This window comes from Bos javanicus, chromosome 29 (genome assembly GCF_032452875.1).
Source record: "Bos javanicus breed banteng chromosome 29, ARS-OSU_banteng_1.0, whole genome shotgun sequence".
NCBI classification, from domain to species: Eukaryota; Metazoa; Chordata; class Mammalia; order Artiodactyla; family Bovidae; genus Bos; species Bos javanicus.
Window position 1 is genome coordinate 4,018,487 of NC_083896.1, and position 17,460 is coordinate 4,035,946.

Below are 17,460 nucleotides of genomic sequence, written 5' to 3' on the forward strand. Positions count from 1 at the left end.
TGTGTTGAGAGGCAGGGATTCATCCTACTGTTTTACTTAAGATCTAGCTGTGTGGCTGCTGTCACGATTTCCTTTGTTTCTTTAATTTATGTCTATCTTCATAATCAACCATCACTACTTGGATAATTTGATTTTGTGACTCTTACTTCTGACACATCTTTTCTGTCATTCTGACAGATCTTTTCTGAGAGAAAAATCAAGATTATAAACTGTATTCTAAGGTTAGTCAGGTAGTCAGCAATGATAATCTTTTATCAGGGTACGGATTATATTCTTGTTGTAAAATTTTACCATTTATTTGGATAGGATTTTCTTTGACGAAAATCAATTTTTGCTACAAATAAGTAAAAAATGTGTGTTAATTTCCTTTAGTATCTTATGTATTTCTAAGTTTATTACAATTGTCCACATTTACAATATTAGTATAACTTTAAAATAGTGATTAACCTACACAAAATTATAAGTAGAATTATATACATTCACCAAGTTACCAAGTACATTAGATCACCTACCTATTTGCCCTGTAATCGAATTCACACTATAGGAAATAAAATAGAATATTCAAACATGAAAATTCACACACGTGTGCAAACACATGCTCTCACAATAATCTGTGGTGTTTTATCATAGACTGAAAGGCTGCATTAAATTCACTCAGTCATTATTTTTTTATCATAACATTTGAAAGCTCAGAAAAGTTTGTCAAATCTGAAGTCAGTAATATCTTGAAAGGACCCTACACGTTTTACAAATTAATAAATAATTATTACTTTTCTTTTTTCAGTGTGTGTCTTGGGAAGAACATAACAGATTTGATGTAACTGTGCACTAATACAGTGATTTCAGTTAAATAAATATTTTAGAACAATGACACTCCTCATTGTTGCCCTATGTGTCTTTTCAGGAAAGAAAAAAGTAAATGTTCAAGTTAGGATCAAGACCTCTAAAGACCCTCCTGAAAAGTTTTTTGTTTGAAACATGTCATTAGAGATTATACAACCAGTAAAGCAGCAATTTCCAGCCATTCAAGAGATTATAAACCACCACAGATAATCTTGATAAGGACCACAATTAAAAAAAAAATCTTACCCAGGCCTTGTGCTCCGTGCTGTGCTCGGTCTCATCCGATTATTTGCAGCCCCATGAACTGCAGCCCGCCAGGCTCCTCTGTTCATGGAACAAGGCAAGAATACCTGAATAAATTGCCATTTCCTCCTGCAGGGGATCTTCCTGACCTAGAGATCCAGGGAACCTGGTCTCTTGCCTCTCCTTCATTGCAAGTGGATTCTTCCAGGCCTTATAGCTACCAGAAAAAATCTTTTCAGACATCTAGTCAAGAAAGCCAAATCTTTAACATTGGCAAACATTTATTAAGGTAACTTGGACTCTCAAACGAATTGCTGACAGAAGATGATGTTTGAATCAAACAAGAACATTTCTTACCTCCTCTGTCTCATTGCGTCATTAGCTTTGGGCAACGTTCCTCTGTACGTTGCCAAGCCTTCTGCTGAGATGTGTCCCTTCCTTTTGTGCTGGTCCAGCTGTCCTGGCTCAGTTACCTGATGTATAGACTGGCTATTGGATCCATGCCAATTTATGACTCATTTTCATGTGTGATATTCAAATGCTTTAAAGTGTAGCTTCAAAAGAAAAGAAAAAAGATAAAAATATTTTAAATGCATTTCAAAATGTTGAGGTTCTATCTTAATTATGATTTTTATAGACATCCCCGAGTATACTTAATAATTATTACATTTTTTTAAACAAAATGCAACAAAATAGTCAACTTTATATCAAATAATGCTTAATGCATCTGGTTTTGGATGGAACATATTGATATCTTTATCATGCTGTGGTTTAACATTTGATAAATACGAATGTTTTGATAGAAATATGTTGTTATATTCTCAAATAATAAAAAAAGGAATGCTAGCTTAGAAGTGCTTCAGGAAATAGACCTTAATTATTATATAACAGAATAATATGAAAAGAGTGAATAGGCAATATGACATATTCGTGAATTTCAGTTTGTGGGTACAATGGAATATAAACCTGTCATCATTTCAAAGAATCAGACAGAAAGTTATGAATAGAAAGTATTATGGTGAACATTGATGAAAAAGAACTTTTTGGAAAATTCAATTCTCTCTTCCCTAATCCCCTCTTTGTTGTCAAATAATGAAGTGTAACCATCAAGAGCTTTAATATTTTACTAAGACTTCATGGGAAATAGATGGGCAAACAGTGGAAACAGTGTCAGACTTTACTTTTTTTGGCTCCAAAATCACTGCAGATGGTGACTGCAGCCATGAGATTAAAAGACGCCTACTCCTTGGAAGAAAAGTTATGACCAACCTAGATAGCATATTGAAAAGCAAAGACATTACTTTGCCAACAAAGGTCCATCTAGTCAAGGCTATGGTTTTTCCAGTGGTCATGTATGGATGTGAGAGTTGGACTGTGAAGAAGGCTGAGCGCTGAAGAATTGATGCTTTTGAACTGTGGTTTTGCAGAAGACTCCTGAGAGTCCCTTGGACTGCAAGGAGATACAACCAGTCCATTCTAAAAGAGATCACCCCTGAGTGTTCTTTGGAGGGAATGATGCTTAAGTTGAAGCTCCAGTACTACGGCCACCTCATTTGAAGAGTTGACTCATTGGAAAAGACTCTGATGCTGGGAGGGATTGGGGGCAGGAGGAGAAGGGGACAACAGAGGATGAGATGGCTGGATGGCATCACCGACTCAATGGACATGAGTTTGAGTGAACTCCAGGAGTTGGTGATGTACAGGGAGGCCTGGTGTCCTGCGATTCATGGGGTTGCAAAGAGTCGGACACGACTGAGTGACTGAACTGAACTGAACTGAAGACAAAGTGAAATCTTTGATAAAAACAATTGAGTTTTTCCTACAGAGCAAGTATAAAATAGGGATCCCCATTATGAAATTAATTATAAATGCAGTTGATATCAGAATATTACATACCGTCACTCAAATTTATAAACTCAAATATTGAAAGCAGAGTGGGCTATTAGTTCTAGGAAAAATTATTTTATCAAATGACACATTTAAATACTCTAAAAGTTCAACTCAAACTGCATGGGAAACTTAACTGTTAAATCTGCATCCTCAATGATATATCTTTGCAAAGGAGGTAAGAAGTGCATTACCAGTAGCTTCCTATTCTTCTGAAAATATCTTGTGAAATTTGTCAATTTTTAAGAATAGTTTGAATAACAAAAGGTAGAAAGTTGGTGGAATACTTGCTTGAAGGGGAGAGAGAGTATGGTTTGGAAAAGCATAAAGTAAGCTGGCATATAGGAAAACATTATAAAAGTGATCTATCTGAGGACTCTTTAAAAATGAGTTATAACTGTAATAATGGTAATAATTTGTGCTACTTTATCCCTAAGTGCCGTGAATATACTGTCTGTACTAAAAAGCTTTATTTCTGGAAACCTAAGCCAGAGAGTGTATTTGGAATTATTCTGAGAATAATAACAGCTACACTTTACTGAACACTTACTGAATGAATTCACTTTGTATCTTTTCTTTTCACAACAAACTACAGGTTAGTATTAGTGTCCAAGTACATCCACAGAGCCCAAATTGCTAGAAATTTACTTTTGTGTTATTTAATCGGTAAATTCTGTCTGAATCTTTTGCAATCCCATGGACTATAGCCCACCAGGCTCCTCTGTCCAAGAGGCAAGAATACTGAATCGGGTTGCCATTTCCTTCTTCCAGAACTAGTGATTGAAGGGATTTAAAGCCAACGGTCTGGTTTAGAAATCTGTTTCCTTTCTACTATTCCATATTGTCACGAAACTGTGTGTCAACAAAAAACAACCTAGAGGGCAAGACTCAAACAAAAAACATTTATTTGGTCAAATAATTGCAGTTCAGGCCATACAGGTTCATCAGTTCAGTTCAGTCACAGAGTTGTGTCCAACTCTTTGCGACCCATGAATCGCAACACACCAGGCCTCCCTGTCCATCACCAACTCCCGGAGCTCACTCAAACTCACATCCATCGAGTCAATGATGCCATCCAGCCATCTCATCCTCTGTCCTCCCCTTCTCCTCCTGCCCCCAATCCCTCCCAGCATCAAGGTCTTTTCCAATGAGTCAACTCTTTCCATGACGTGCCCAAAGTACTGGAGTTTCAGCTTTAGCATAATTCCTTCCAAAGAAATCCCAGGGCTGATCTCCTTCAGAATGGACTGTTTGGATCTCCTTGCAGTCCAAGGGACTCTCAGGAGTCTTCTCCAACACCACAGTTCAAAAGCATCAATTCTTCAGTGCTCAGCCTTCTTCACAGTCCAACTCTCACATCCATACATGACCACTGGAAAAACCATAGCCTTGACTAGATGGACCTTTGTTGGCAAAGTAATGTCTCTGCTTTTTAATATGCTGTCTAGGTTGGTCATAACTTTCCTTCCAAGGAGTAGGCGTCTTTTAATCTCATGGCTGCAGTCACCATCTGCAGTGATTTTCGAGCCCAAAAAAATGGGGTCCAGATGCCATGATGGGACCAGATGCCATGATCTTCGTTTTATGAATGTTGAGCTTTAAGCCAACTTTTTCACTCTCCACTTTCACTTTCATCAAGAGGCTTTTTAGTTCCTCTTCACTTTCTGCCAGGTTCATATATAAACCCAAACCCTGTTGCACTAAAGAGCAAAAGGAAGGGGCTTTTAAAGGTTAAGATGGAGGTTTGCATTAAAAAGCATTTACGTTGGAGCATATTTAAATTGTAGTTGGAAGCAGAAGTTGGTGGTGGTTTAATCACTAAGTCCTGTCCAACTTTCATGACCCCGTGGACTGTAGCCTGCCAGGCTCCTCTGTCCGTGGGATTCTCCAAGCAAGAATAATGGAGAGGGTAGCCATTGGGTCAATCCCTGGGTCTCTTGCACTGCAGTCAGATTCTTCATGATCTGAGCCACTAAGGTAGCCCAGTCCCTCTTGGCAAAACATGATTCATTGCTTAAACTGTCACTGGTGGTGGTGGTTTAGTCACTAAGTCGTGTCTGACTCTTGCGACCCCATGGCCTATAGCCTGCCAGGCTCCTCTGTTCATGGGATTCTCCAGGCAAGAAAACTGGAGTGGGTTGCCATTTCCTTCTTCAGGGCATATTCCAAACCAAAGAATCAAACCTGGATCTCCTGCATTGCAGGCAGATTCTTTACCGAGTGAGCAACAAGGGAAGATCCATAAAACTGACACTGCTGCTGCTGCTAAGTCGCTTCAGTCGTGTCCAACTCTGTGCGACCCCATAGACGGCAGCCCACCAGGCTCCACCGTCCCTGGGATTCTCCAGGCAAGAACGCTGGAGTGGGTTGCCATTTCCTTCTCCAATGCATGAAAGTGAAAAGTGAAATTGAAGACGCTTAGTCGTATCCGACTCTTAGTGACCCCATGGACTGCAGCCCACCAGGCTCCTCCATCCATGGGATTTTCCAGGCAAGAGTATTGTAGTGGGTTGCCATTGTCTTCTCTGAAAACTGACACTAGAGGAAGTTAAAGTAAGGATTATTGACTATGCCAAAGCCTTTGACTGTGTAGATCACAAAAACTGTGGAAAACTCTCCAAGAGATAGGAATACCAAACCATCTGACCTGCCTCCTGAGAAATCTGTATGCAAGTCAAGAAGCAACAGTTAGAACTGGACATGAAACAACAGATTGGTTCCAAATCAGAAAAGGAGTACGTCAAAGCTGTATACTGTCACCCTGCTTATTTAACTTATATGCAGAGTACACCATATGTACACTTATATGCAGAGAAACGCTGGGCTGGAAGAAGCACAAGCTGGAATCAAGATTGCCGGTAGAAATATCAATAATCTCAGATATTCAGATGACACCACCCATATGGCAGAAAGCAAAGAAGAACTAAAGAGTCTCTTGATGAAACTGAAAGAGGAGAGTGAAATAGTTGGATTAAAACTCAACATTCATAAAACTAAGATCATGGCATCTGGTCCCAACACTTCATGGCAAATAGATGGGGGAACAATAGAAACAATGAGAGACTTTATTTTCTTGGGCTCCAAAATCACTGCAGATGATGACTGCAGCCATGAAATTAAAAGACACTTGCTCCTTGGAGGAAAAGCTATGACCAACCTGGACAGCATATTAAAAAGCAGAGACATTACTTGGTTGACAAAGGTCCATCTAGTCAAAGCTATGGTTTTTATAGTAGACATATATGGACCTGAGAGTTGGAAAGAAAACAGAGTGTGGAAGAATTGATGCTTTTAAATTGTGGTGTTGGAGGACTCTTGAGAGTCCCTTGGACTGAAAAGAGATCCAACCAGTGAATCCTAGAGGAAATCGGTCCTGAATATTCACTGGTAGGACTGATGCTGAAGCTGAAGCTCCAATACTTTGGCCACCTGATGTGAATAACTGGCTCATTTTATAAAATCCTGATGCTAGAAAAGACTGAGGGCAGGAGGAGAAGGGGACATCAGGAGGATGAGATGGTTGGATGGCATCACCAACTCGATGGACATGAATTTGAGTAAACTCTGGGAGTTGACAAAGGACAGGGAGGCCTAGCGTCTTGAAGTCCATGAGGTCACAAAGATTCAGACACAACTGAGCGACTGAATTGAACTGACTGAACCCTAACCATTAGATGTTGCATATGTTCTCTCAGAGGCCTCAGAATATTTCTATTTTGGCCCATTTCAAAATTTATGGTTCCACCTGATGAAAATGTGGGTAAGGTCCACCCTTTTAATGGCTCTTAAATCTTTTGACATACATATACCATTTTATTTCACATTTCCTATTTCCCTCATTTGGTCAACATTGTTTTCTCTGAAAATATCCATTTTAAGTTTGATCCATTTTAAGTTTGCTTTGTCTCACGTCTCTGGGATGGACCTGTCCCAGAAAGTCGTGTCCCACAGAAGTCAGTATCATGAGGGTTAGGCCACATCTGAGCAGTTAAGAGGCAGCCAAGAAGTGATCCACAAGCATTTTTCCAAACTGGGAACTTTATCAAGCCACCTAGATAAATAAGCCTTATTTATCATTCCAACCAGTGAGAGAGCTTGACAGTTGTAGCGATCCTGGAGATCTGAGTAAGCAATAGCATAAAAAGTATAAGTAGCATAAGTACATAAAGTCTGTACATGCATAAAAGTACAGAGCGCAGTTAATTATGGCTCACATATAGATATCAGTTATTATATTCCTTGGGCTTCCCTGGTGGCTAGCTGGTAAAGAATCTGCCTGCAATGTGGGAGACCTGGGTTCAATCCCTGGGTTGGGAAGATGGGAAAGGTGACCCTCTCCAGTATTCTAGCCTGGAGAATTCCATGGACTGTGTAGTCCATAGGATCGCAAAGAGTCAGACACAGCTGAGTGACTTTCACTGTATTCCTTATATGTTACTAAATGCCCCATTTATATTAACATTTAACCCTAATAACAACCTTATGAAATAGACATACTTTTTGCTGACTAGAAAGTGAAAATACACAGAATGGGGAACAGAGAGTCTTTGGAACTTCTATTAGGGCATTAACTACCATTAAATATAAATGAACTCTTTCACTTTGCAGTTTGTTACTGGCAGAACTTGACAAATGACTTCTAGGAAGCCAAAGATGATTTTTTTGTCTCTTATAGACACATATTATTCTGAAAAAGCCAAAGATGTGATCATGCAGTTAAAGACAATCTTTGCAGCCCAAGACTGGATTTTTTTTTTTAACAAGTGACATATTATATAGTATAACATAACTATGGTTACTTATCAGTTTATCAAACACTGAGGGAAGCAAAAGAAAAACAGAAATTAATGCTTGGAGCAAATTACAAACCCAATATCTGAGTCCTCAAGCTGTCAGTTGAGATTTCTATATGTCAGGCTTGAAACATCTTCAGATGGAGTGAGGGCAGGCAGGAGCAATCCAACACATTTTCCTGGTTTGCAATTTTAATGCCCCAGGTGATATCATCAGATATATTGGCAAACTTTCTGAATGGTCCATATAGCAACAGTACGGAGATTGTATAAATATGAGCTACTATAACAACTTTTCTATAGTTTATATTAAGCTGTCTAATTTCACTTTGGAGAACTAACAGAGAAAAAGGCAGTTTTCTTTTTTTTCATAGAACATTTTTTTTTTAATTTAAGTATGGCTCATTTACAATGTTGTGTCAGTCTCACATTTTACAAAATCATGACTAAATTTTGCACATATATTCATTCTTTTCCAAATATTCTTTTTCATTATGGTTTCTCCAAGTAGATTGGATATACTTCCCAGTACTATACAGGAGGACCTTGTTGTTTATCAATTGTCAGTGCAGAAGTATCCATCTATCAATGCCCATTCCCAGTTCATCCCTCTCCTCCCCTTCCCCTTGGCAACCACAAGTCTGATCTCTAGGTCTGTGAGTCTCTTTCTGTTTTGTAAATAGGTCCATTTCGACTGTATTTTGGATTCCACATATAAGTGATATTGTATGGTTTTTGTCTTTCTCTTTCTGACTTACTTCACTTAGTATGATAATCTCTAGTTGCATTCATGTTGTTCTTTTTTATGAACAAGTTGTATTCCATTGTACATATGTACCATGTCTTTATCCATTCATCTGTCAAAGGACATTTTAATTTTCCATGTTTTGGCTATTGTGAATAGTGCTGCTATCAACACAGGGGTGCATGTGTCTTTTTGGATTATAGTTTTGTCTGGCTATATACCTAGACTGAACTGAACTGGCTATATACCCAGATGTTGGATTGCTGGATAATATGGTAATTCTATTTTTAGTTTTCTGATGAACCTTCATAATTTTTTTTGACAGTGGCTGCACCAACTTACTGGAGAGGGCAATGGCACCCCACTCCAGTACTCTTGCCTGGAAAATCCCATGGATGGAGGAGCCTGGTAGGCTGCAGTCCATGGGGTCGCTAAGAGTCAGACACGACTGAGCGACTTCACTTTCACTTTTCACTTTCATGCATTGGAGAAGGAAATGGCAACCCACTCCAGTGTTCTTGCCTGGAGAATCCCAGGAACCGGGGAGCCCATTGGGCTGCCATCTATGGGGTTGCACAGAGTTGGACACGACTGGAGTGACTTAGCAGCAGCAGCAGCACCAACTTACACTCCCACTGACAGTATAGGAGGTTTCCCTTTTCTCCACACCCTCTCTGGCATTTGATATTTGTAGACCTTTTAATGATGGGCATTCTGACCAGTGTGAGGTAGTAACCCCACTGTAGTTTAAACGTGCATTTCTCAAATAATTAGTGATGGTGAGTGTCTTTTCATGTGCCTACTGGCTATAGATATGTCTTCTCTGGAAAAATGACTATTAAGATCTTCTCCCCATTTTTTTTTTTGCTTGGGTGGTTTGTTTCCTCTTGAGTTGGAAATATTTTTCCCATTTCATAGGTTGTCTTTTTTTATGGTTTCCTTTGCTGTGCAAAAGCTTGTAAGTTCGATTAGGTAGCACTTATTTATTTTTGTTTTTATTTGTATATCTTGGGAGACTGACCTAAGAAAACATCAGCCCACCAAAACTGAATCAAGAAGAAATAGATAATTTGAAAAGACAGATCACTAGATGTGAAAAAGAGTCTGTTTAAAAAAAAAAAATCTCCCTACAAGCAAAATTCCACGGCCAGATGGATTCATAAGCACATTCTACCAAGGATACATAAAATAATTTATACCTGTTCTTCTCCAACTATTCTAAAAGATGGAATAGGAGGGAATACTACCAAAGATATTCCTTGAAACCACCATCACACTGATATCAAAATAAGACAAAGATACCATCAAAAAAAGAAAATGATAGGGCAATATCTTTCATGAATATAGGTACAAAAATTTTTAGAAAGTATTAGCAAATGAAGTCCAACAACACATGAAAAAATCCTACATCATGAGCAAGTGAGATTTATTCCAAGCTAACAAGGATGGTTCAACATATACAAATCAATCTATGTAATGCACCATGATAGCAACAACAAAAAATCAAAAACAGGATGATCACCTCAATAGATGCAGAAAAAGGATTTTACACATTTGACATTTATTTACAAATAACTGTGAAAAAGAAGAGAAGTGAAAAGCAAAGGAGAAAAGGAAAGATATAAGAGTTCCAAAGAATAGCAAGAAGAGATAAGAAAGCCTTCCTCAGTGATCAATACAAAGAAATAGAGGAAAACAACAGAATGGGAAAGATCTCTTTAAGAAAATTAGAGATATCAAGGGAACATTTCATGCAAAGATGGGCTCGATAAAGGACAGAAATGGTATGGACCTAACAGAAGAAGATATTAAGAAGAGGTGGCAAGAATACACAGAAGAACTATACAAAAAAGATCTTCATGACCAAGATAATCATGATGGTGTGATCACTCACCTAGAGCCAGACATCTGCAATGTGAAGTCAAGTGGCCTTAGAAAGCATCACTATGAACAAGGCTAGTGCAGGTGATGGAATTCCAGTTGAGCTCTTTCAAATCCTGAAAGATGATGCTGTGAAAGTGCTACACTCAATATGCCAGCAAATTTGGAAAACTCAGCAGTGGCCACAGGACTAGAAAACGTCAGTTTTCATTCCAATCCCAAAGAAAGGCAATGCCAAAGAATGCTCAAACTACCGCACAATTTCACTCATCTCACATGCTAGTTAAGTAATGCTCAAAATTCTCCAAGCCAGGCTTCAGCAATATGTGAACTGTGAACTTCCAGATGTTCAAGCTGGTTTTAGAAAAGGCAGAGGAACCAGAGATCAAATTGCCAACATCCGCTGGATCATTGAAAGAGCAAGAGTTCCAGAAAAATATCTATTTCTACTCTACTGACTATGTCAAAGCCTTTGACTGTGTGGATCACAATAAACTGTGGAAAATTCTGAAAGAGATGGGAATACCAGACCACCTGACTTGCCTCTTGAGAAGCCTATATGCAGGTCAGGAAGCAACAGTTAGAACTGGACATGGAACAGACTGGTTTCAAATAGGAAAAGGAGTTCCTCAAGGCTGTATATTGTCACCCTGCTTATTTAAGTTCTATGCAGAGTACATCATGAGAAACGCTGGGCTGGAAGAAGCACAAGCTGGAATCAAGATTGCCGGGAGAAATATCAATAACCTCAGATATGCAGATGACACCACCCTTATGGCAGAAAGTGAAGAGGAACTAAAAAGCCTCTTGATGAAAGTGAAAGAGGAGAGTGAAAAAGTTGGCTTGAAGCTCAACATTCAGAAAACGAAGATCATGACATCTGGTCCCATCACTTTATGGCAAATAGATGGGGGAACAGTGGAAACATTGTCAGACTTTATTTTTTTTTGGCTCCAAAATCACTGCAGATGGTGACTGCAGCCAAGAAATTAAAAGACGCTTACTCCTTGGAAGGAAAGTTACGACCAACCTAGATAGCATATTCAAAAGCAGAGACATTACTTTGCCAACAAAGGTCCGTCTAGTCAAGGCTATGGTTTTTCCATTAGTCATGTATAGATGTGAGAGTTGGACTGTGAAGAAAGCTGAGCGCCGAAGAATTGATGCTTTTAAACTGTGGTGTTGGAGAAGACTCTTGACAGTCCCTTGGACCGCAAGGAGATCCAACCAGTCCATTCTGGAGGAGATCAGCCCTGGGATTTCTTTGGAAGGAATGATGCTAAAGCTTAAATTCCAGTACTTTGGCCACCTCATGCGAAGAAGTGACTCATTGGAAAAGACTCTGATGCTGGGAGGGATTGGGGGCAGGAGGAGAAGGGGCCGACAGAGGATGAGATGGCTGGATGCCATCACTGAGTCGATGGATATGAGTCTGAGTGAACTCTGGGAGTTGCTGATGGACAGGGAGGCCTGGCGTGCTGCGATTCATGGGGTCATAAAGAGTCGGACACGACTGAGTGACTGAACTGAACTGAACATGATAAAATAAGTATATAGAGAACACATCTCAACCTAATAAAAGGTATTCATGACAAACTCATAACTAATATAATGGTCAATGGTAAAAAGCTGAAAGCCTTCCCACTAAAATCTGGAACAAGACAAAGATGCTCACTATCACTATTTCTATTTAGCATAGTATTTAAAGTCCTAGCCACAGCAATTGGACAAGAAAAAGAAATAAAATTATCAAAATTGAAAGATAAGAGGTAAAATTGTCACTGTATGCAGATCACATGTGGAAAAATCATAGATTTGACTATACAGACCTTTGTCAGCAAAGGAATTGGAGCTAGTCAAGATGAGAGTTTCCAGAGGAGATGCTGTTAATCTTTTATATCTCCAACACATAGGGAAAACCCTTGAATTATAAGTCTTTTAATATAAATAGGGGATGTTTTGGGAATGTTGAAGTGCCTCTTCAACTTTAGCTATAGCTTTGGAAGTCTTTGTGAAATAAGGACCATTCCTCCCAATTCTTCAAAGAGTTAGGTTATAACCTTGATGCTAAAAGACTGATACATGCTTTCACCTATGTTGGACATCCCACCCCCACCCCAATGGGTAAATTTAGCCTAGAGGAGAAGGGCTCTAAATATCAGCTTCTAATTTGACCAATTTTTGATTACAAAGTCACACTAAAATTTCTTTTTAATATCTTGTCAATTTTTGGTGACATGCTTAGTCGCTCAGTTGTGTCCCACAATGTGACCCCCATGAAACTGTATCCTGCCAGGCTCCTCTGTCCATGGGGATTCTCCAGGCAAGAATACTGTAGTGGGTTGTCATGCTCTCTTCCAGGGGATCCTCCCAACCCAGGGATGTTCAATTCAGGTCTTCCACATTGCAAGCAGATTCTTCACTGTCTGAGCCACCAGAGAAGCCCAAGAATACTGGAGTGGGTAGCCTATCTCTTCTCCAAGGGAACTTTCCAACTCAGGAATTCAAGCAGGGTCTTCTGCATTGCAGGTGGATTCTTCACCAGCTGAGCTACCTGGGAAGCCCCTGACAATTTTCAGCTTAGCCAAACAGTAAATATTTGGGAAATACTGAACACTTCAAAACAGTTCAAAATATATTATCTTTATAAACTCTAGAGTCACTCCCAAAGATAGACAAATGAAATAACTGATAACTTGTATGTCCTAGGCAGGCAGAAGGCTAATTCTCATTCTTAGGATGTAAACTAAGACAAGCAAGAAGGCAATCGATTTTGGGGGAGAAATGCTTAGAAAAAAAATGGGGTCAATAACCAATAGATATGGATTGGGAAAAAAGGAAGATAAAAATGTGAAATTTTATTTTCCTGCCTCAACTGGATATAGTAACGCAGGGGGTGCTGATTCTAATAAAAATTCTCACCCTTAGTGGGCTTCCTTTAGTTTTTCCAGAATGCCATCTGCAGGTTCTGAGTCAGGTTTAAAGTCGGGAGTGTAATTTCAATATTTCCTAGAAATCAAGAAGTGTTTCTCTTTATTAATTTTTTTCTCTTTTTTTTTCTTTATTAATTTTTAATTTCACCTCGGTTGCTTAAGGGAATAACACAGCAGTTTACCAGATAATTCCTGAGTCTCGTCAACTCTGAGAGAGGCACACACTGTAGCCATCCTTCAAAGTTAGATATGGGGTGTAACTTAGTGGATTTTGTTTACAGTGAACTAGGTTTTTTTTAGGTACCACTTATCCTTTTTATTATTTTTTTTGCAATGAAACTTTCAATAAAGCCATTTTGAAATTAGAAGACTTTGCCTTTAAGTAAACTCTTTTCTAAATTTCCTTTCCCTTTCTCTCTCTTTCACATTTTTTAAAATGTATTTTAATAAGAAGACAATTGTTTTACAATATTTTGTTGGTTTCTGCAGTACAACAATGGGACTCAGACCAAGTATTCATATAACTATCCCTTCTTGAACCTCCCTCCAACACCCCATCCCGCCTTTATAGATCATCACAGAGCACTGGGCTGAGCTCCCTATGGTCTATAACAACTTCCTACTAACTATCTATTTTACACATGATAATGTATATGTGTGAAAGTGATATATGCCTTATCAGAAAGCGAAGAAGTATTAAAGAGCCTCTTGATGAAAGTGAAAGAGGAGAGTGAAAAAGTTAGATTAAAACTCAACATTCAGAAAACTAAGATCATGGCATCCCGTCCCATCACTTCATGGCAAATAGATGGGGAAACAATGAAAACAGTGACAGACTTTATTTTTGGGGGTTCCAAAATCACTGCAGATGGTGACTGCAGCCATGAAATTAAAAGATGCTTACTCCTTGGAAGGAAAGTTATGACCAGCCTAGACAGTATATTAAAAATCAGAGATATTACCTGGTCAACAAAAGTCCATCTAGTCAAAGCTATGGTTTTTCCAGGAGTCAAGTATGGATGTTAGAGTTGGACTATAAAGAAAGCTGAGTGCTGAAGAATTGATACTTTTGAACTGCAGTGTTGGAGGAGACTCTTGAGAGTCTAACCAGTCAATCCTAAAGGAAATCAGTCCTGAATGTTCATTGGAAGGACTGATGCTGAAGATGAAGCTCCAATACTTTGGCCGCCTGATGCAAACAGCTGACTCATTGGAAACAACCCTGATGCTGAGAAAGATTGAGGGCAGGAGGAGAAGGGGACAACAGAGAATGAGATGGTTGGATGGCATCACTGACTCAATGGATATGACTTTGAGCAAGCTCTGAGAATTGGTGATGGACAGGGAAGCCTGGCATGCTGCAGTCCATGGAGTCACGAAGAGTCAAACATGACCGAGTGACTGAACTGAATATATTACGTGTGAATGATTTTAATCCGACTGGAACATTCTTAATAATGGCCATTGTAATTACTGGAGGGTTGGCAGCAGTTTTGTAGGAACTTAATTGCAAATGTTCAGTACACATTTCTGTCCAGCCATATTTTGGCACCCTCAACCTGATGGTTACCAAGTCAAACTATCAGGACATGAAACATGCTCAGTAAGATTTTGCCATCTTTGCAGATATTTACAAGTGTATCAAAGTGGTACTCGACTCTTTAGAAATTAAAGATCTCATTCAATTTGTTCAGTCTTAAATTGTCTATGGTAGGTATTTTCAGTCCACTAGGACCAAAATTTAAAAGAGAAAGACTGTGATTCCTCAGTACAAAACTAGCTAGAATCCTTGAGGTAGGAGTCTCTAGAGGAGACTTAGGAAAAGACAGTCCAATAATGTGGAAAAATGCACACACAGAAAAGAGTAGGTTGATACTTAGCAAGCAGGGAAACCCTTCCAGTGGTAATGAAAAAAAAAAGAAAAAAGTAGAGTGCTCATCAAGCAGGGAAAGTTCTGCTGAGGAGAAGCCTGCCAGCAGCGATTGCTCTGGACAAACACAACTGTACCTTGTCTCAGAGAAAGGTGACTCCTTCAAACAGAAGGGGGGATATCAGTGCTTGAGAGGACTCATGGTGAGAGGAGCTGCCATTCACTGACACTGTGAGTGCAAAAGTCTCATACACCTCTCCAGGAGGCTCCAGTCCTACAGTGGTGCGATTGCCTCAGGTTCCACTGCCAACACAAAGTATGTCCACCTAGGCAAACCCAGAAGGCAACACTCAAACAAGAATCATTTATTTGGAATAGAATAATTGTAATTTGGGACATACAGAATCAGATAGTGACCCAAAGAGTGTCTTAAATGGGAAGTAAAATTCAGGGGCTTTTAAAGGCAAATAAAGGAGATGTATATTTTAAAAAATTAATTGGAGTTGGAAATAGAAGCTAGTTTTGGCTAGCGAAACATGATTGATGACTAAGGCTATCACTAGAGGAAGGTAAAAATCGATTGCCTTGACAATAGTGTTCTCGTAGAGCCCATGAAATATTTGTGTTTTGGCCCATTTCAAAAATTCATGATTCTGCCTGGTGAGGATGTACCTTAGATCCTTTTGGTCTCCTGGCTCCATTTTAAAACTCCTTGACATAAGGAGTTCATTTTATTTCATGTTTTACACATGACAAATTCTTTATCTCAATAAATAGTATGATAGAAAGTATTTTTTAAAAGAAAATAAAGAGTGCAATTTTCAGCCATGGAGAAATACATGATATGGAATGGAGATATTTTTCATAAAGTGGAAATTGCAGAGAAGATTTTCATAATTATTTTAAAGGGCTTACTGCATAGCTTCAGCCTGCATATTAGCCTAAGAATATAAACGTGAATTATGCACAGTTCATTTTGTTGATACCATTAGCATGTTCTGTATATTACATTTAAACAGAAAGCTTCTTTAAACTATAATGCAAGTATACTAATCAATTGTATCATAAACATTTTGTTTCTGATAAGTGGAACTATAAGGTACTGAAATTTAAAGACTCTTCATCAGATTTTTCTTTTAATATAACTATTCAAGACTATAAAAGAATGATAACTATAAACTTTGCATAAAATAAAATATGACATGCCGTCTTTATAGCTTTACTTTCACATTTTAGTGTCAAGCAGATATGCGAAGTAGTTTTCTTCAGAAAATCTGCTGAGAATAAACAGGAATCACCACTCATTCCTGGGCTTCCTTGGTGGCTCAGCAGTAAAAAATTAATCTGCAATACAGGAGACACAGGAGAGGCGAGTTCGATCCTTGGGTCAGGAAGATCCCCTGGAGAAGGAAATGGCAACCCACTCCAGTATTCTTGCCTGGAAAATCCCATGGACAGAGGAGCCTGGCAGGCAACTGTCCATAAGATCACAGAGTCAGACAGGAGTGAAAGACTGAACACACAGACACATACACACACTCACTCACACACACCCCTCATTCCTGCCCCAAGTGCTTCTCTTCCTCCACACTCAATGAGCACATTATCTGTCATATGGATATGCCTGAAAGCTCATTTAGAAAAATGGTGTGCTTGTTGGACTTCCCTGGTGGCAGAGTGGATAAGAATCCACCAGCCAGTGCAAGGTAAATGGGTTCAGTCCATGGTCCAGAAAGATTCCACATTCCACAAAGCAACTGAGCAGTAGTAGTGTGCTGCTACTACTGAAGCCCACGGGCCTGGATCTGTGCTCTGCAGCAACAGAAATCCCCACAGTGAGAAGCCCATAGACTTTAATGGAGACCCATTGCAACCAATAAATAAATAAATATTTTTTAAAAAGAGGTGTATTTTGTCCACTTTTATGGAAAGGGAGTAAGACAATGATATCTATTTCATGTTAACTAATGTATTACATAATTTATTCATGTAATGGGTGGTGCTAGTGGTAAAGAATCTGTCTGCTAAAGCAGGATAGTCAAGATACACAGATTCAACCCCTGGATCAGGAAATGGCAACCCACTCCAGTATTCTTGCCTGGAGAACTCCATGGAGAGAGGAGCCTGGTGGGCTACAGTCCATGGGTTTGCAAACGGTCAGACATGTCTGAGCTTCTGAGTACAGCACACGCATATAATAGTATGAGTGAAAGTGAAGTGGTGCTATTTGCTCAGTCGTGTCCAACTCTTTGCAACCCCATGGAC